Below are 23,272 nucleotides of genomic sequence, written 5' to 3' on the forward strand. Positions count from 1 at the left end.
TATCTAAAAACCGATTTTCGCTTTGTTATTATGGGGTATTGTGTGTAGATTGATTCAAGCAGTTTTAGAATAAGTCTGTAACGTAACAAAATGTGGAAAAAGCCAAGGGGTTGAATACTTTCCAAATGGTAAATATTAGGGTGTGATTTGGGATGCAATCAGTGACTAAACAGGAACAGAGAGTAAGGAACAGAGAGCCAAAGCCCCGAAGGCTTTCTGAGGTAAAATGACATCCTGGATGGTAGCATTCCATAATGTATTGTCACTTCATTGGTATTGAAAATATTGCAGTATGACAGGTATTGTCATTCTATTTATTTTTCTAGGCAAGTCTTATTTTCAATGACAGCCTTGGAACAGTTGGTTAACTGCCTTGTTCAGGGGTAGAACGACCGATTTTTACCTTGTCAGCTCAGGGATTCAATTTTGCAACCTTTCAGTTACTAGTGCTGAACCACTAGGCTACCTGCCGCCATTCTTACAGGGATTAATATTTTACCCACAATCTACCAATTATCAATACCTGGAATAGCTCAAATTTATCCAGAGAGTCCCAGGAAATACCTCAAAAATCAGAAGTGCCTATCTGAACACCAATAAGGGCAAAGTGTTGCCGTTTTGAATATATTTAGGATATTTTTCCCCATTTGCATCCACTGCCACAGGACTTAATGTGGCACAAACAGGGAGCATAACTTCTGGAGCTTACTCAGAATGCATTACATGTAAACGCTGAACACTTGTTGGATTTGTTTGAAGTGTTACCAGAAGTTGCTTACTGTCATGGCAAAACATTCAAATTATAATGTTAGAATGACAGAATGTCTTTGTCTGTCTGATGGTAGTATTGGAATGTAGTTTCTTTGTTCTTGTTGAACTACATAGTTACTATACCTGCTGAGGGTACATTCCAAATGGCACCCTAATACAGTGCCATTTGGGACGCATCCTGACAGAGAAACAAAAGAAAAGCGAAAAGAGACATACGCAGATAATTTGATGAGGAGCTCATAGAAGCATGAACACTGAAGAAGACAAGCAGCAACCATTTTGGTACGACATTTTCTATTATTCTTTAAATCATTATACATCGAATGTACATGCTCTATTTTCAGAATGTAAATATAGGGAATAGTGAACACTGTCACTTACAGGTTGGCCTACTTTATTGATTGAAAAATCTCACTCAGAAAAACTTCATTAATAAAATTATTTGGTAGCACTTCATTATAACTCCACGTAATAAAGCATTTATAATTGGATAGTAAATTGTTTACTCCTCATTTATTAGTCATTACTCCCACATTTGTAATTGTTAGTAGCCTAGTTATTCACACATTTATTAACAACTTTTAAAGTATTTAATAAGGATTCATACAACGTTTAAAATAGGTCCTTATAAACCATTTACTAATCATTAGATAAGTATTTTTGCGTAGCCTCTAAAGTGTGGGGTATTTATACTTTATAAATATTTTATAAATGTTTTGAGTGACCAGTGTATAATTTCTTACAAAAAGATGGACATGCCAATGGTAAACATTCCAGCAGTACCTGGTCTCAAAATGGCCCCCAGAACATTTCAATGGTTGAACTGTTTATTGAGTGAGAGGTTATTTTCCTGACACCACACTCCGAGGGCCCTCACTTCCTCCCTGTGGGCCGTCTCATCATCACTAACATAGAGAGGCTGCTGCTAGCATACAGACTCAAATCGCTGGCCACTTTAATAAATGGACTTAATAAATGTATCACTAGTCACTTTAAATAACGCCACTTCAATAATGTTTACATATCCTACATTACTCATCTCATATGTATATACTGTATTCTATACCATTTACTGCATCTTTCCTATGCTGCACGGCCAACGCTCATCCATATATTTATATGTACATATTCTTATACATCCCTTTACATTTGTGTGTGTAAGGTAGTTGTTGTGAAATTGTTAGATTACTTGTTAGATATTACTGCATTGTCAGAACTATAAGCACAAGCATTTCGCTACACTCACATTAACATCTGCTAACCATGTGTATGTGACCAATACAATTTGATTTGATTTGTTAAAATGTGCTCTATTTATACTTTAGAATGAATTTATACATGTTTTTTGTGTCCAGTGTAATTTCTCACAAAAAATGGAGGGGGGGGGGGGGTGTTGTTCTACTAAGATCTATGGAATTGTTTTAAGAAGGTCAGTTACTATTTAATTTTGAATTTCAAGAGCTCTTGAAGTTTACAAATGCAACATACATTTGTTTTTTTGTTTTTTGCCTTACTGCTAAAATGTCTAAAAACTGTTTTTGCTTTGTCATTATGGGGTATTGTGTGTAGATTGATGAGGGTGTCACGTCCTGACCATAGTTTACGTTGTATGTTTCTATGTTTTGTTTGGTCAGGGTGTGATATGAGTGGGCATTCTATGTTGTATGTCTAGTTTGTCTGTTTCTATGTGTTTGGCCTGATATGGTTCTCAATCAGAGGCAGGTGTTAGTCGTTGTCTCTGATTGGGAGCCATTTTTAGGTAGCCTGTTTTGTCTTTGTGGGTGGTGGGTGATTGTTCCTGTGTTTGTGTTCACTATACCGGACTGTTACGTTTTCGTTCGTTTGTCGGTTTATTGTTTTGTTCGTTGTTTAAGTATTCTTATTAAAATGAATACTCACCACGCTGCACATTGGTCCTCCGATCCTTCCTACCATTCCTCCTCAGAAGAGGAGGAAGACGAGCGTTACAGAGGGATAATCAATTTTAGAATATGTCTGTAACGTAAGAAAAAGTGGGTCTGAGTACTTTCCGAATGCACTGTATGTTAAACAGTAATCAAACTGGATGGTCTTCAGAGCTAGAAGGGTGGCAGGTAGCCTAGTGGTTAGAGAGTTGGACTAGTAACCGAAAGGTTGCAAGATTGAATCCCCGAGCTGACAAGGTAAAAATCTGTAATTCTGCCCCTGAACAAGTCAGTTAACCTACTGTTCCTAGGCTGTCATTGGAAATAAGAACTTGTTCTTAACTGACTTGCCTTGTTAAATAAAGGTAAAATAAAAAATTGATGGGAGGGGTTGAGGGTTGAGGGTAGCTGAAGGATGGGATTAATTTTTGGGGGGGAAGACTGGCTTCCCTTGGCATCCATGAATACAAGCCACTGCTTTACTGGGCCTTTAAAGGTAGTAACTTTAACATAATAGTACAGTTCAGCGAATTAATGGATTTAGACATTAGTTTCCTTACCTTGTAAGCATTCTATGGTGCTTTGGCTGAGAGCTGGGATGTCACCAGGACCGGGCTTTAGTCCAGAATGATTTTGGGTCAGCACTGAATTTTTTGCGCTGCTTCCATCATGTAACATTTTTTTGTAGGCCTTTTAACTTAGTGTGGTGCTTTGTTTCATAGAGCCGTGGTTATGTGAAACTCAAAGTCATTCAACCATTAAAATAAACTCAAAGCTAATTTTGCTGTGTGTGGTCAACTAATGTTAGATGCACATTTCGGCACGGTTTTGATTGGTACTGCGCCATTGTGCTGCTTTGAGAGAAGCATGGGGGGACTTATCTTGATAGATCGATCAATGTCGGATTTTTGCATTTAATGCATAGCCTAGACCCAGTGGATTATTTTGCACTTCACTATTCTAGGCTACTCCCAACCAAAAGCCTGTGACTTGTCTGATAATCCATCAATGTGAATTTGTTGAACTAAATCTCCATCTGTATATTTTGTTAAAATTGATCTCTGGCTGGAAAAATAATAATAATAAGTCTTGATTTTTTTTGGCCACAGGGAGAGCACAGCACACGGACGGGGTGCTAGAGGTACTCCAAATTCTATAATTACTCCTGTCTGTACAGAAATAAAATAAATCATTGAAAATACTACACCAGAAAGCATAATTTAGCTAGAGTATCAATCAGCTTTGTTAAAAATATTGCTGTGGGTTGTTACATCTGGAACACATGTAGGCCTACATACAGGAAGCCCACAATTATGCAGCCTGCAGGGCAAATATCAAACAGCTGATTGTTGAGTTGTGGCTGTCAATTTTATATTTATTTAACTAGGCAAGTCAGTTAAGAACAAATTCTTATTTTCAATGACAGCCTAGGAACCGTGGGTTAACTGCCTTGATCAGCAGAAGAACAACAGATTTTTACCTTGTCAGCTCAGGGATTCGATCTTGCGGTTACAATCTGTTTATCCACAATCCATCCATCCATTTTCACTGGCCTATGCTATTGGTTGCATTTAAAAGTGATACCAAATCATTTTATAATCTTATTAAGGTTTTCTGAATGAAATTTTTCAATCAATAGATTAGGCCTACCTGTAAGTGACAGTGTTCACTATTCCGTACATTTCTATTTAGATAATAGTGCATGTACTACCAATCTTTTTTCATACTGTGTATGCTATGTGTGGTGTTGAGTGTTAAATGTGCAAATTTAAATAAATCATTGTTTATAATTCAATGATAAAAACATTATGTATTAAAGGGAATACCGATTTATAATGACTGATTAAACATTTTCTAATTAATCTTAGTTTTTTTCTCCCATGTATTAGAGGGAATACCAATGCAACTATGGAACTTGGGGTGTTTCTCATCATAATTTTCTCAGGTCAGTATCTATCTCCTGTTTAGTTATAGTTATTGTTCTAAAAAGCTATTCAAGGTTAAGCTTAAGCAGAAATGGACTGGCCATTTGGAAGTTCAGGCAAATGCAAGATGGGCTGGTCCATTTTCAGCTCCGTGGGCATGTCTAAATTGTTTTGGGTTTTTGCGCAGAATGATCCGAATTTGGCAAATTGTGGCCTAAAAAAGTTAACCCAATCAGTCCCAAGTCAAATCAGCCTATCAGTCAGGTTTTGTCACCAATTTAATGTAACTGTTCGTTTAGCCGCCATAAGGGTTGGTAACACTTTAGATTAGGGTATGCAAAAATAATTTACTAATGATTAGTAAATGGTTAATACATGTGGAAGTAATAATTAATAAATGTTGAACACACACTTTGTAAAAGCCTTCTGAATTGTTTATTAAGGACCCTTTAATTAAACAGTGTTTAAGTGTTATGAAAGTGATTTACCATTTTCTTTTCAGGACAAGCAGGGCTACAAGTAGAATGAAAAACGATTTGATATCAAAAGTTACGTTCATGAGTTTAATTGACTAGTTTCACCACAAAAATGAGGTCCGCTAAACAAAAACCTGATAAAAAAAAACATTTATAAGAATGCTGTCAGCAGAGCTTTAAAGTGCGACCACTTTGGGATATCCAACTAAATATTTTGCTCTGCCAATTCATGCACTCAATAAATTATTCCAAAACAACAAAAATGCTGCTGTCCACATTGCTTCTATAAATATAAATCCACGTTTTCTCTCGAATACTACTAGTTTGTGTATATTGCCCTCTGTAAAACAGAAGTTGTCTAAGGAAGCTGGCATGTGCCTAAAATAACCCTAATCGCTTATACTAATTGCTAATTAGCTAGATGGCAAGCTAAATACCATTAAGCTAAAAGCAATAGCTATAGCTAATAACTTCGCACATCCATTTAAGGGGAGTTGGACAACATTCCACAGGCCACAATCAACAGTCTGACTGATACTGACTGGTTTTCTTATCCATGCCCTTGCCTTTTTTTTAAGGTATCTGTGACCAACTGATGCATATTTGTATTCCCAGTTGTGAAATCCATAGATTAAGGCCTCATGAATTTGTTTCAATTGACTGATTTCCCTATATTAAACTGTAAGATCTCACTAAAATCTTTTATATTGTTGCATGTTGCAGTCAAATCACAATATTTGGTTGAAATATCACAATTCGATTTTTTTTACCCGTATCGTACAGCCCTACTAACAACCTGATCGATGGTGGCAAAAGTGGCAAAAGTGGCATTAAGGAGTCGGAGCACGAGGACAGATGCAGAGCCTTGGTCTGACGCAATGCAAGGTAATTACCACCTGCAGTCTCAGTGCTATGATGGGGTCTAAAATCAGACTGGAACGTTCCGTTTACATTATTTGTTTTCAGAAAGTGAGTTGCTGTGCAACAGCTTATTCTAACATTTTTTGAGAGGAATGGGAGATTCGATATAGGCCAATATTTTTTTTTTAAATGTTCCGTGTCAAGGTTTGGCTATTTCAGGAGAGGATTTATTACTGCCACTTTTAGTGAGATTGGTACACATCCGGAGGATATGGAGATGTTTATTATGTTTAACAGAGGAAGGCCAGGCACAGGAAGTAGCTATTTCAGTAATTTAGTTGAAATAGGGTCCGGTAGGCCGCTGGAAGGTTTAGAGACCATGACTATTTTCATGAATGTGTCAAAATATACAGGATTAAAAAAGTTGATTGTCTCCATAGGTCTTAGGTCCTGGCAGTTCTGTGCAGGAAAACAGAGTTTTGGTAGAATATGCAGATTCAAAGAGGAGTCCGTAATTTGATTTCTAATGATCATGATCTTTTCGTTGAAGAAGTTCACTAATTCATCACTGCTGAAGTGAAAGCCATCCTCTCTTGGAGAATGCTGCTTTTTAGTTAGCTTTGCGACAGTATCAAATATACATTTTGGATTGTTTTTATTTGCAATTAGGTTGGAAAAGTAGGCTGATCGAGCAGCAGTGAGGGCTCTTCGATATTGCACGGTACTGTCTTTCCAAGCTAGTTGGGAGACTTCCAGTTTGGTAGAGCACCATTTCCGTTCCAATTTTCTGGAGGTTTGCTTCAAGGCTCAGGTTTTTTCTTTGTTTGCTTCAAGGCTCAGATTTTTGTACTCCTACGTACTTCGGTATGTAGAGGGAGTCTGGGCATCTAGGAATCTCTGGGTTGTCCGAGAATTTATAGCGCAGCTTTTGGTAATCCTTGGTTGGGGTCTGAGCAGATTATTTCTTGTGATTCCAAACGTAATAAAATGGTGGTGGGACAGTCCAGGATTATGAGGAAAAATATTTAGATACACAATATATATATGCGTAGATCAGGAGACATGTTGGACATAACCCACTGAGTCGATAATGGCTCTGAATGATTTTTGGAGCGGGCCTGTGAAATTCTCCATGTGAATATTGAAGTCACCAAAAATGTGAATTTTTTCCTGCCATGACTACAAGGTCCGAAAGGAATTCAGGGAAATCAGTGAGGAACGCTGTATCCGGCCGAGGAGGCCTGTAAACAGTAGGTATACAAAGTGATTGAGTAGGCTGCATATATTTCATAACTAGAAGCTCAAAAGACAAAAACACAGTAATTTATCAGGCTTGGTAAATTGAAATTTACTTTCGTAAATGTTAGCAAGACCTCCCCCTTTTCGGGATGTGCGGGGGATATGGTCACTAGTGTAACCAGGAGGAGAAGCCTCATTTAACACAGTAAATTCATCAAGCTTGAGCCATGTTTCAGTCAGGCCAATCACATCAAGATTATGATCAGTGATAAGTTAATTGACTATGACTGCCTTGGAAGTGAGGGATCTAACATTAAGTAACCCTATTTTGAGATGTGAGGAATGGAGGAGGCCTTATTCCAGTGAGATTGCTAAGGCAAACACTGCCATGTTCAGTTTTGCCTGACCTACTGTAGATAGAGGCATAGACACGGTCTCAATGGGGAAAGCTGAGTTGACTACATGGACTGTGCTAGTGGCAGACTCCACTAAGTTTGCTGGCTGGCAAACAGCCTGCTGCCTGGCTTGCACCCTATCTCATTGTGGAGCTAGAGGAGTTAGAGCCCTGTCTATGTTGATAGATAAGATGAGAGCCCCCCTCCAGCTTGGATGGAGTCTGTCACTCCTTAGCAGGCCAGGCTTTCTTTGTCCTGTTTGTGAGGGTGTTCCAGAAAGATGGTCAGTTATCTACAAATTCTATCTTTTGGGAGAGACAGAAATTATTTTCAACCAGCGAGAGTCTGCTGTAGAGCTCATCACTCCCCCTTTTATTTATTTATTTAATTTAACCCTTATTTTACCAGGTAAGTTGACTGAGAACACATTCTCATTTACAGTAACGACCTGGGAAGTAGTTACAGGGGAGAGGAGGGGGGATGAATGGCCCCCTCCCTAACTGGGAGGGGGCCAGAGAAAATTGCCTGATGCCAACACATCTTTCTAGCTAAGTTACATGCTAAATTTATGTTGTACTTAGTGACCTCTGACTGTTTCATCCTAACATCATTGGTGCCAACGTGGATAACAATATCCCTATACCATCTGCACTGCCAGTTTTAGCCTCAGCCAGCACCATCTTCTGATTAACCTTTACATACAGTGGGGAGAACAAGTATTTGATACACTGCCGATTTTGCAGGTTTTCCTACTTACAAAGCATGTAGAGGTCTGTAATTTTTATCATAGATACACTTCAACTGTGAGAGACAGAATCTAAAACAAAAATCCAGAAAATCACATTGTATGATTTTTAAGTAATTCATTTGCATTTTATTGCATGACATAAGTATTTGATACATCAGAAAAGCAGAACTTAATATTGGGTACAGAAACCTTTGTTTGCAATTACAGAGATCATACGTTTCCTGTAGTTCTTGACCAGGTTTGTACACACTGCAGCAGGGATTTTGGCCCACTCCTCCATACAGACGTTCTCCAGATCCTTCAGGTTTCGGGGCTGTCGCTGGGCAATACGGACTTTCAGCTCCCTCCAAAGATTTTCTATTGGGTTCAGGTCTGGAGACTGGGTAGGCCACTCCAGGACCTTGAGATGCTTCTTACGGAGCAACTCCTTAGTTGCCCTGGCTGTGTGTTTCGGGTCGTTGTCATGCTGGAAGACCCAGCCACGACCCATCTCAATGCTCTTACTGAGGGAAGGAGGTTGTTGGCCAAGATCTCGCGATACATGGCCCCATCCATCCTCCCCTCAATACAGTGCAGCCGCCCTGTGCCCTTTGCAGAAAAGCATCCCCAAAGAATGATGTTTCCACCTCCATGCCTCACGGTTGGGATGGTGTTCTTGGGGTTGTACTCATCCTTCTTCTTCCTCCAAACACGACGAGTGGAGTTTAGACCAAAAAGCTCTATTTTTGTCACATCAAACCACATGACCTTCTCCCATTCCTCCTCTGGATCATCCAGATGGTCATTGGCAAACTTCAGACGAACCTGGACATGCGCTGGCTTGAGCAGGGGGACCTTGCGTGCGCTGCAGGATTTTAATCCATGGCGGCGTAGTGTGTTACTAATGGTTTTCTTTGAGACTGTGGTCCCAGCTCTCTTCAGGTCATTGACCAGGTCCTGCCGTGTAGTTCTGGGCTGATCCCTCACCTTCCTCATGATCATTGATTCCCCACGAGGTGAGATCTTGCATGGAGCCCCAGACCGAGGGTGATTGACCATCATCTTGAACTTCTTCCATTTTTTTTATAATTGCACCAACAGCTGTTGCCTTCTCACCAAGCTGCTTGCCTATTGTCCTGTAGCCCATCCCAGCCTTGTGCAGGTCTACAATTTCATCCCTGATGTCCTTACACAGCTCTCTGGTCTTGGCCATTGTGGAGAGGTTGGAGTCTGTTTGATTGAGTGTGTGGACAGGTGTCTTTTATACAGGTAACGAGTTCAAACATGTGCAGTTAATACAGGTAATGAGTGGAGAACAGGAGGGCTTCTTAAAGAAAAACTAACAGGTCTGTGAGAGCCGGAATTCTTACTGGTTGGTAGGTGATCAAATACTTATGTCATGCAATAAAATGCAAATTAATTACTTAAAAATCATACAATGTGATTTTCTGGATTTTTGTTTTAGATTCCGTCTCTCACAGTTGAAGTGTACCTATGATAAAAATGACAGACCTCTACATGCTTTGTAAGTAGGAAAACCTGCAAAATCGGCAGTGTATCAAATACTTGTTCTCCCCACTGTAGGTTGCCCTGCCCCCTGGTAAACAATGTATGATCACTGGATGATTCTTTTTAATTCTAATATTGTGGGTAATGGAGTCGACAAATGACTAGGGTTTTCAATTTCTCTGAGCTAATGATGGGAGGCTTTGGCGGCTCAGACCCTGTAAAGGGTGGAGGACAGACCAGATAAGGCTCGGGCTCTGACTCCGACTGGTTACACCGGATGAGCATTCGGACAGTATTTCCTTCCAGAAGCCATGAGAAAATTGTCCAGCTGTGGGGACTGTGCCGGGGGATTAGCACTACTACCTGTATTTACTGGTGGCACAGACGCTGTGTCATCCTTTCCTACAATTAAATTTCCCTTGCCTAACGATTACGTCTGAAGCCGAGCTTGCAACTGGGCTATCCTCCCCATAAGGCAATAGTTCTCCTGTATATTAAGAGTGCAGCAACTGCAATGAAAAGGCATAATGTTACTTAGCTAATTTTTTCAGCCGGAGGAGGTCCTTTATCTATTTCCAGATAAAGCGTCTGGGGTGAAAAAGTTTAATTCAAAAAGTTGTGTGAGGACAAAACTAAGCCCTTGTTAAACTTGTTAAATACAGAGTTAGATTTTTTTTTCAATAGAAATAACAAAAAATCCCATGCACAAATGGATAAGAGGTATTGAGAAGAGGAAGGTAAATTAGTAAGCCGTTCGTATAAGGGGATTGTAAATATAAATGACAATTGTTTTAGATCTATATGTAAAGGGGTGCGTAACTGGTGGCAGGGAAGTCAGACGCAGGAGAGCAGAACTAGGTAGTAGCCAGAGCAGTTTAATCCAAAAACCAAAGGCATAAAAATACAACAGAATATGGGTACAAAAAACCCGACGCGCACCAGTAAACAAGTTCACAAGCACTTACAGCAAACAATCCCACACAAAGACATGGGGGGAACAGAGGGTTAAATACACAACAAATAATGAGGGAAATGGAAACCAGGTGTGTAGGAAAACAAGACAAAACAAATGGAAAATGAAAAGTGGATCGTCGATGGCTAGAAGACCGGTAACGCCGCCCGAACAAGGAGAGGAAACGACTTCGGTGGAAGTCGTGACACTATATTACCTTATGATCACTGGCGTGAATTGTGAAACAGGTCATATGGCAGCAAACTGAAGCATAACAACATACCATTTTTTCCACCGTGAAGTTTATGAAATGCTGGCCTTATAACTTGGGATGAAATTTAGAGAAGCAAGCTATAGCCTTCTGTAGTAGCCATGTGCAAATGACAGCACAGTGCCAAACCTAATTAATTGATTTTTGATTTTGAGAATATTTTAATTATATACTCGGACTTCTCACTACTTTTTTTAAACAATCTTGTTAAATATTAGCCACTATTGGTAGCCACCATCAGTTATACCCACATACTGTACATTTATAACTTTCACTGACTTCTGTTAGTTTTCTTACATTTTGTATCATTCCATTACATCGTAAGTTTACCTTTCTTTCATCTGTCACGTTCCTTCGGTTCTTCCTGAGGATCGCTAGCAATAGTGGATCATATTAGCCTAACGTATTACAAGTTGTGCAATAATTTGGAACAGCTTATTTGAACCAATATGGAACACAGACCATACCCAGCAGTTAAACCTGGAACCAGGCGCACGGTTCACCACGACTGGACCATACCCAGCAGTTAAACCTGGAACCAGGCGCACGGTTCACCACGACTGGATCATACCCAGCAGTTAAACCTGGAACCAGGCGCACGGTTCACCACGACTGGACCATACCCAGCAGTTAAACCTGGAACCAGGCGCACGGTTCACCACGACTGGACCATACCCAGCAGTTAAACCTGGAACCAGGCGCACGGTTCACCACGACTGGACCATACCCAGCAGTTAAACCTGGAACCAGGCGCACGGTTCACCACGACTGGACCATACCCAGCAGTTAAACCTGGAACCAGGCGCACGGTTCACCACGACTGGACCATACCCAGCAGTTAAACCTGGAACCAGGCGCACGGTTCACCACGACTGGACCATACCCAGCAGTTAAACCTGGAACCAGGCGCACGGTTCACCACGACTGGACCATACCCAGCAGTTAAAACCTGGAACCAGGCGCACGGTTCACCACGACTGGACCATACCCAGCAGTTAAACCTGGAACCAGGCGCACGGTTCACCACGACTTGACCATACCCAGCAGTTAAACCTGGAACCAGGCACACGGTTCACCACGACTGGATCATACCCAGCAGTTAAACCTGGAACCAGGCGCACGGTTCATCACGACTGGACCATACCCAGCAGTTAAAACCTGGAACCAGGCACACGGTTCACCACGACTGGACCATACCCAGCAGTTAAACCTGAAACCAGGCGCACGGTTCACCACGACTGGACCATACCCAGCAGTTAAACCTGAAACCAGGCGCACGGTTCACCACGACTGGACCATACCCAGCAGTTAAACCTGGAACCAGGCGCACGGTTCACCACGACTGGACCATACCCAGCAGTTAAACCTGGAACCAGGCGCACGGTTCACCACGACTGGACCATACGCAGCAGTTAAAACCTGGAACCAGGCGCACGGTTCACCACGACTGGACCATACCCAGCAGTTAAACCTGGAACCAGGTGCACGGTTCACCACGACTGGATCATACCCAGCAGTTAAACCTGGAACCAGGCGCACGGTTCACCACGACTGGACCATACCCAGCAGTTAAACCTGGAACCAGGCGCACGGTTCACCACGACTGGACCATACCCAGCAGTTAAACCTGGAACCAGGCGCACGGTTCACCACGACTGGATCATACCCAGCAGTTAAACCTGGAACCAGGCGCACGGTTCACCACGACTGGACCATACCCAGCAGTTAAACCTGGAACCAGACGCACGGTTCACCACGACTGGACCATACCCAGCAGTTAAACCTGGAACCAGGCGCACGGTTCACCACGACTGGACCATACCCAGTAGTTAAACCTGGAACCAGGCGCACGGTTCACCACGACTGGATCATACCCAGCAGTTAAACCTGGAACCAGGTGCACGGTTCACCACGACTGGACCATACCCAGCAGTTAAACCTGGAACCAGGCGCACGGTTCACCACGACTGGACTGTTGGTAGACCGTTGTCAATGCAGCTCCTACTACAATAACAACAACTGCAACTATAACAGCCACAACTGCAGATCCAACGACAACAACCACAACTGCAGCTCCTACTACAACAACCACAACTGCAACTAGGACCTCTGTTCAACCTCTATTGTACACTTTTCTCACCTTCCAATATTTTATGAATTGAACAATTTAATATGACTTTCCGGATGAATCAAACAACTCTAATTTTGATTACCAATATATTTCGAGCATAAAGAGTCTTCAACCCTGTTTTTTTTTACTAGTCATAAATACTTTACAAACACAAAATTATATACAAGATCAGATCATTTTTTATCTACAAGTTGGTGCTGAAAAGGAGACGATTATGTTTACATGGATTTCTTTAATTGATCCCTAATATTCTGGACCATTCTCTACATACTGTATGTTCTAGTGTCTGTTGAGAACATTCCAATTAAAGGTACACCAAATTTAAAGGGATGGCTTCAGATAAATGTACTGAAAACCCTATTGAATGAAAAGTCCACGAGAAAGTCTGGTAGCCAGCAAGTGGGAGGGTTTTCAACAGTTGAATTCAAATGATTCAATGCGCGCAAGAGAACCATCTCTGCAAAGCCCGTTGCACACCTGCATAAGAGAAGTCTGAATACCAACTACTGAGAAGTGTAATCAAATCAAATCAAATTGTGTTGGTCACATACACACGGTGAGCAGACATTAATGTGAGTGTCGTGAAATGCTTGTGCTTCTAGTTCCGACCGTGCAGTAATATCTAACAAGTAATCTGGATAAGAAAGGTGTGCATAGGAAAGGCGTACATTTCCTAAATCTGAATTGGGCCCTTTGCACTTAATCCCTGCCCAACGATCTGCTTTGAAATAGATGCTTATCAAAAACCAAATGTTAGATTGTTGACATTTTAAAGGAGGCTGGCATAAGTTTGAGCGGTCAATAAAAGACGTTTGCAAAATTCTAATATCAACAGAAAAATATACTTTGTACAAGCAACAGTTGAAATGTGCATTGCTTTTCTTTTGAAATAAATCGTTCTAGTGACAATTATGTGGCAAGTGAATTTACACCCCACAAAAACAGGGAAATAATGTCTGAAAAGGGAGGAATCCTGAGGTAGGTGGGGCACACATGTTGCTTTTATCTCCTGTTATTTTTTCAGCCACGAATGTGAGCTACATGGTCCTTCTCCTGTTACAGTAGTTTAGTCCAGTTAAACCAGACTGAATGCCTCACTCAGTGTAGGGATGCAAAGTTCACATCACTTTCTCAGGTTTGAAAGAAATCATGTTTGGAGGATTCTGGATTTCCAGCTTATTCTTTCATGATCACTAGATCAGTGTGAATGCAGCGCTGAGACTGGTGTAACCAGACTATAGTGTGGTGATTTGTACATCCTGCTGAGAATGTGATGGAATGACATTTGTTTGTGTTACACAGTACCAACAACTACACAGACAACAACCAAACCTGCAACAACTGAACTCACAACCATAATACAACCAGCCAATGAGCTAGCAGCTACACAAACAACCAGTGAACTTACAACTGAAAATTCAACTACTGAACTCATAACCATAACACAACCTACATCAGATCTCAAAACCACAACACAGCCAACCACAGAACTAACAACAAATAGACAACTAACTACTGAACCAGGTATTACCACGACAACCATAATTGAAGATCGTGCTACACTAACCACAACTGCAGCTCCTACTACAACAACCACAAATGCAATTCCTATGACAACAACTATAACTGAAGCTCCTACTACAACAGCAACACAGACAGTTACAGTACTCACAACCACAAAAGAGCCGACCATAGAACTCACAACATCTACCCAACTTACTACTGAACCAGCTCCTACGACAACAACCACAAATGCAGCTCCTACAACAACACCCAAGAATGCAGATCCTACTGCGACAGCCACATCTGATGCTACGTCAACAACCACTGTTTCTGCTACAACTACCAAAGCAGCTCCAACGACAACAACAACTGTGGCGACAACAACTACAGCTGTGCCAACAACTGAAACATCTGCTTCCAAAACAACCACAGTTGCTCCATTGAAAACCACAACTGCAGCTCCGACTAAGACAACCACAGTTGAAGCTCATACTGTAACAAACACAACTTCAGCTCCAACTACAATAATCACAACTGCAGCTCCTACTGTGACAACCACAACTGCAGTTCGTACTATAACAACCCAAACTGCTACTACAACAACAACAACTGCAGCTCCCACCATGACAACCACAACTGCAGCTCTTACTACAACAACCACAACTACAGCTCCTACTACGACAACCACAACTGAAGCTCCTATTACAACAACTATAACTGATGCTCCTACTGCAACTGCAGTTCCTACCTTAACAACCACAACTGCAGTTCGTAATTTAACAGCTACAACTGCAGCTCCTACTACATCAACCATAAATACAGATCATACTACAACTGCAGATCCTACTATAACAACGACAACTGAAGCTCCTATTACAACAACTACAACTGCAGATCCTACTACGACAACGACAACTGAAGCTCCTGTTACAACAACTACAAATGCAACTCCAACTACGACAACCACAACTGAAGCTCCTATTACAACAACTATAACTGCAGTTCATAATTTAACAGATACAACTGCAGATCCTACTATATCAACCATAAATACAGATCATACTACAACTTAATCTCTTACTACAACAACAACAACTGCAGCTCCCACCACGACAACCACAACTGAAGATCCTATTACAACAACGACAACTGCAGATCATATTACGACAACCACAAGTCCAGATCCTACTACAACAACCACAACTGCAGATCCTACTACAACAACCACAGCTGAAGCTCCTATTACAACAACTACAAATGCAGCTCCTACCATGTTAACCACAAATGCAACTCCAACTTCGACAACCACAACTGAAGCTCCTACTACAACAACCACAACTTCAGCTCTTACTACAACAACCACAACTGCAGCTCCTACTACAACAACCACAACTGCAGCTCCCACCACGACAACTACAACTGCAGCTCCTACTACAACAACCACAACTGCAGATCCTACTACAACAACCACAGCTGAAGCTCCTATTACAACAACTACAAATGCAGCTCCTACCATGTTAACCACAAATGCAACTCCAACTTCGACAACCACAACTGAAGCTCCTACTACAACAACCACAACTTCAGCTCTTACTACAACAACAACAACTGCAGCTCCTACTACAACAACCACAACTGCAGCTCCTACTACAACAGCCACAACTGCAGCTCCCACCACGACAACTACAACTGCAGCTCCTACTACAACAACCACAACTGCAGATCATATTACGACAACCACAGGTCCAGATCCTACTATAACAACCACAACTGCAGATCCTACTACAACAACTACAAATGCAGGTCCTACCATGTTAACCACAAATGCAACTCCAACTTCGACAACCACAACTGAAGCTCATACTACAACAACCATAACTACATCTCCTACTACAACAACCACAACTGCAGCTCCTATTACAACAACTACAAATGCAACTCCTACTACGACAACCACAACTGAAGCTCCTATTACAACAACTAAAACTGATGCTCCTACTGCAACTGCAGGTCCTACTTTAACAACCACAACTGCAGTTCATAATTTAACAGCTACAACTGCAGCTCCTACTACATCAACCATAAATACAGATCATACTACAACTTCAGCTCTTACTACAACAACAACAACTGCAGCTCCCACCACGACAACCACAACTGCAGATCCTACTATAACAACGACAACTGCACATCCTACTACAACAACCACAAATACAGATCCTACTTCAACTTCAGCTCTTACTACAACATCCACAACTGCAGCTCCTACTACGACAAACACAACTGAAGCTCTTACTATGACAACCACAAATGCAGCTCCTACTACAACAACCACAACTGCAGTTCGTAATTTAACAGCTACAACTGCAGCTCCTACTACATCAACCATAAATACAGATCATAATACAACTTCAGCTCTTACTACAACAACCACAACTGCATCTACTACTAAAACAACCACAGCTGATGCTACGTTAACAACAATAGAGGCAACATCAACCGCAGGCGTCCCCACAACAACCACAACTGTTCCCACAACAACCACTGCTGTTGCCTCAACTACCAAAGCAGCACCAACGACAACAACAACTACGGCGACAACAACAACAGCTGCACCAACAACTAAAACATCTGCTTCCACAACAACCACAGTTGCTCCATTGAAAACCACAACTGCAGCTCGGACTACGACAACCACAATTGAAGCTCATACTACGACAACCACAACTGAAGCTCCTATTACAACAACTACAACTGCAGCTCCTACCATGTTAACCACAAATGCAACTCCAAATACGACAACCACAACTGAAGGTCCTACTACGACAACCACAACTACAGCTCCTTCTACAACAACCACAACTGCAGCTCCTACTACAACAACCACAACTGAAGCTCCTATTACAACAACTACAAATGCAACTCCAACTACGACAACCACAACTGAAGCTCCTATTACAACAACTACAAATGCAAGTCCAACTACGACAACCACAACTGAAGCTCCTATTACAACAACTATAACTGATGCTCCTACTGCAACTGCAGTTCCTACTTTAACAACCACAATTGCAGTTCGTAATTTAACAGCTACAACTGCAGCTCCTACTATATCAACCCTAAATACATATCATACTACAACTTCATCTCTTACTACAACATCTACAACTGCAGCTCCCACCACGACAACCTCAACTGAAGATCCTACTACAACATCTACAACTACAGCTCCTACTACAACAACCACAACTGCAGCTCCTACTACAACAACCACAACTACAGCTCCTACTACAACAACCACAACTGCAGCTCCTACTATAACAACCACAACTACAGCTCCTACTACAACAACCACAGCTGAAGCTCCTATTACAACAACTACAACTGCAGCTCCTACCATGTTAACCACAAATGCAACTCCAAATACGACAACCACAACTGAAGGTCCTATTACAACAACTATAACTGATGCTCCTACTGCAACTGCAGCTCCTACTACAACAACCACAACTGCAGCTCCTACTACAACAACCACAACTACAGCTCCTACTACAACAACCATAACTGCAGCTCCTACTACAACAACCACAACTGAAGCTCATACTACAACAACCACAACTGCAGCTTCTACTACAACAACCACAACTGCAGCTCCTACTACAACAACCACAACTGCAGCTTCTACTACAACAACCACAACTGCAGCTCCTACTACGACAACCACAACTGCAGTTCATATTTTAACAGCTACAACTGCAGATCCTACTATATCAACCATAAATACAGATCATACTACAACTTCATCTCTTACTACAACAACAACAACTGCAGATCCTATTACGACAACCACAACTGCGGATCCTACTACAACAACCACAACTGCAGCTCCTACTACAACAACCACAACAACCATAACTGCGGATCCTACTACAACTGCAGCTCCTACTATAACAACCACAACTGCAGATCTTACTACAACAACCACAACTGCATCTCCTACTACAACAACCACAGCTGATGCTACGTTAACAACAACAGTGGCAACATCAACCGCAGGCGTCCCCACAACAACCACAGTTGCACCAACAACAACCACGGCTGCAGCCACAACAACCACAGGTTTCCCCAGAACATCCACTGCCACCCCGACAACAACCATAGCTTTCCCCACCACAACCACACCTCCCACAAAAACCACAGCTCCTCCCACGACAACCACATTTGCTCCTACAACAACCACAGCAGCACCAACGACATCTACAGCTGCTGTTACAACAACTACAATCATCCCCACAACAACCACAGCTGCTACCACAACCACAGCTTCTACCAAAACTACAGCTGTTACCACAACAAGCACACTTACAGCCACAACAACCACAGCTGCATCCATAACAAACACATCTTCCCTGACAACAACTACAGCTGCTACTATGACAACAATAACTGTTGCTCAGTCAACTACAGCTGCTCTCACAACAACCACAGCTGCTCTCACAACAACCACAGCTGCCCCTACAACAACCACAGCCGCTCCCACAACATCCCCTGCTGCAACAACAACATCCACTGCTGCAACAACAACAACCTCAGGTTTCCCCAGAACAACCACTGCCGGCTCCACAACAATCGCAGCAGCACCAACGACATCTATAGCTGCTATTACAACAACCACATCCACCCCTACAACAACCACAGCTTCTCCCACAACAACCACTGCAGCACCCACAACAACTACAACTGCACCTGCAACTACTGAAATCACAACTACACAATCAAACACTGAACTACCAACAACTACACAACCAATCACTCAAATATTGAGCACTATACCTCCAACCGCCGGACTGTCAGACACGAACAGTGGACCCGGTAAGTGTGATTTACTGTGCTTCATAACTAATGAAATTGGTCATTGAGGTCAACCCTGTCATGTCCCTTCCTTTTAACATACACTGTTTGTTTGTCTGTCTCTCTCTCTGTCTGTCAGTCTGTCTGTCTGACAGTCTGTTTGTTTGTTTCATGTTTGTTTGTAATGTTGACTCATTGTGTCTCTACAGGATATGTGGTTGGACTGAGGGTGAAATTTACCTCGAAGACAGAGCTAACTGAATCTGAAATCAAGGAGCAAGTCTTAAAGGAGGTTAGTGTCTATGTCAAATTGTAATTTTGAAATTGTAAGGTTGCTCATACAATTAAATTATATTGAATGAGGAAGGACACTGACGTAAAGATGGGGGATAAAGCAAAATGAGAAGAGGAGAAAAGTAGTATTGACAAATAAACTAATCTGCGTAACCCTGTGTGTTTGTTCCAGCTTCGTGAGGATCTAATCAGACAGGGGCTGACAGGGGACTTCACACTGCGACTGACAACCGTTCAGAGCTAGGTGTCTGGGGGAATAGGAGGAGGAAGCTGGAAAAACTACAGACAGCACTCATAAACCTGATCGCAGATGTTGTATCGTGAGCCCACAAGGGGAGTCACTGAGTGGAAAATATTCAGACCTCTTGACTTTTCCATATTTTGTTACATTATAGCCTTATTCTAAAATTGATGAAATAGTGTTTTCCCTCGTCTATCTACACACAATTCCAAATAATGACAAAGCAAAAACAGCTTTTTAGAAATGTTTGCAAAGTTATTACAAATAAAAATCTGAAATATCCAATTTACATATGTATGTAGACCCTTTACTCAGTACTTTGATGAAGCACCTTTGGAAGCAATCACTGCACAGCTATTTTCAGGTCTCTCCAGAGAGGTCTCTTCAGGTCTCTCTTTTGCATGATGCCGTGTCAGTAACTGATTATTGTATTTCTGTTAGTCTTAATTACATATCCTGATTAATACTGTTGCTGCATTGTCCACATTTGGATGTGAACTGATAGCCTAGGGAATGGCAACTCCTGGTGGATGAACCCAGGGACGCAACTTTCACTAGGGATGGACATGCCCCCCCACATTCTGAAATTGCATTTTTGTCCCCACCAGTTTTATAATTGGAATGTTATTCAAAACGATTGCTTTAGGACCATGCAGACTCCTCCGAGCGGTCAGGTAGGCTGTTTGGAGTGTTTATCCAACTGGATAAAAATTATTGAAAAAAATAATAATGATTCAAAATAAAATGTATAATGTCCCCCCCACTTTGTGCCCTTGGATGAACCTATAATTTCGGTGCAATTTTGGTGGATTCTGTTATATTTTCCCTCTCAGTTGATAAGACCATCTCATCCTCAAAAGTCTGGTGAATGTGTGTACTGTTGTGTTTGTTGAGTTCAAGTACAGAAGTTCATGTATGTTGACCTGTGGTGATTCTCACCTCAATGACCGTGTTGTTTTCCGTTAGCCTTTACCCTGCCGTAGTCTGTTAACTCTCTCATTTTCCAAATTATTTAGCCTAGTAAATGATACCACAAAAAAATTATTATCAGTGACCTTGAGTTCAGTTACAAGTGTTTGGGTCCTTGAAGTTTCTGAGTTAGATGACTTTCACAATGAGGACATAGTAACTAACTGTTGATTAATACATCATATTTATTTTACAAATGTTAGAATGTTTTTTCCACTTCCACTTTTTTCCCCCACATAACAGAGTATTTTGTGTAGATCATTTATAAAACAATACAATTCAATCATTTTTAATGACACTTTGTAAAACAACAACATGTGGGAAAAGTTAAGGGGTGTGAATTTTCTGAAGGCACTGAAGATATTTAGTTGCTAATACATTAGGTCCAGTTACCGTAGGTCATGTGGGAATAATGTAATACTGAGGACAATCTATTGTAAGGTATCTGTTGTCGTGTCTTTGCTATGCCGGATTAAGTGATATGACATGGGGGTCATAAACCTCACCCCAACAGGCCATCGTTATCAAGGTGTGTAATTATCTTTCTGATCAGGTTTGCATTCTGTCCTGAAATGATTCTCAAACGCAGTGTAACGTTCTCTGGCAGCCCTCGGCTGATCAGTTCCTGACGAAACTGGAATAAACACAGGGGTTACATAATTTAGTAAATGGGTTAATACTACATTCCTATCCTCTTCACGCTCCTTCCCACTTTACTCAGTATCCTTATTTGTTAAAGCAACCTTACACTCAAATCCCTTTGAGTGAGGTTATTCCTCATTCTATAATCATTTTTGGAGATTAATAATAATTAATTATTATATGATACATTTGACAGTGACTCTCACCTGGTTCAAGATTTCAGATTCGTTTAGGTCTGTTGTCATGGTGAATTTACACCTCAGTACCAACTTATATCCTGTAGAGACACAATGAGTCAATAATACGAACAAACATGAAGCAAAACAAACAGACAGACAGACAGACAGACAGACACGTACCGTACTATTAGAAAAAAAAGAGACTTGACAGGGTTGACCACGATTACCAATTTCATTAGATATTAAGTAAAGTAAATCACACTTACCCGAGCTTCTATGGATGGTGAACTCTCCTGCAGGTGAAGTTATAGTGCTCATTTGTGTAGTTTCTGGTAGCTCAGTAGTGGTTGTTGTAGCAGGAGTTGCAGTTGTTGTAGCAGGAGCTGTAGTTGTTGTATTAGGAGCTGTGGTTGTTGTATTGGGATCTGTAGTTGTTGTATTAGGAGCTGTGGTTGTTGAATAAGGTGCTGTGGTTGTTGTATTAGGAGCAGTAGTAGTTGTATTGGGATCTGTAGTTGTTGTATTAGGAGCAGTAGTAGTTGTATTGGGATCTGTAGTTGTTGTATTAGGAGCTGTGGTTGTTGAATAAGGTGCTGTGGTTGTTGTATAATGTGCTGTGGTTGATGTATAAGGTGCTGTGGTTGTTGTATAAGGTGCTGTGGTTGTTGTATAAGGTGCTGTGGTTGTTGTATAAGGTGCTGTGGTTGTTGTATAAGGTGCTGTGGTTGATGTATAAGGTGCTGTGGTTGATGTATAAGGTGCTGTGGTTGATGTATAAGGTGCTGTGGTTGATGTATAAGGTGCTGTGGTTGTTGTATAAGATGCTGTGGTTGTTGTATAAGGTGCTGTGGTTGTTGTATAAGGTGCTGTGGTTGTTGTATAAGGTGCTGTGGTTGATGTATAAGGTGCTGTGGTTGTTGTATAAGATGATGTGGTTGTTGTATAAGGTGCTGTGGTTGTTGTATAAGGTGCTGTGGTTGATGTATAAGGTGCTGTGGTTGTTGTATAAGGTGCTGTGGTTGTTGTATAAGGTGCTGTGGTTGATGTATAAGGTGCTGTGGTTGATGTATAAGGTGCTGTGGTTGTCATAGTAGGACCCACAGTTGTTGTAGTGGGAGCAGTAGTTGTTGTAATAGGAGCTCCGTCCGTGGCTGTTGGAGCAAGAGATGCACCTATAACTATGGTTGTCGTAGCAGGAGCTGTGGTTGTTATATCAGGAACTGTGGTTGTCGTAGCAGGAGCTGTGGTTGTGGTTGTTATATCAGGAACTGTGGTTGTCGTAGCAGGAGCTGTGGTTGTGGTTGTTATATCAGGAACTGTGGTTGTGGTTGTTGTAGTAGGAGCTGCAGCTGTGGTTGTCGTAGCAGGAGCTGTGGTTGTGGTTGTTATATCAGGAACTGTGGTTGTCGTAGCAGGAACTGTGGTTGTGGTT

Source organism: Salvelinus namaycush, chromosome 36, assembly GCF_016432855.1.
Source record: "Salvelinus namaycush isolate Seneca chromosome 36, SaNama_1.0, whole genome shotgun sequence".
In the NCBI taxonomy this organism is placed as follows: domain Eukaryota; kingdom Metazoa; phylum Chordata; class Actinopteri; order Salmoniformes; family Salmonidae; genus Salvelinus; species Salvelinus namaycush.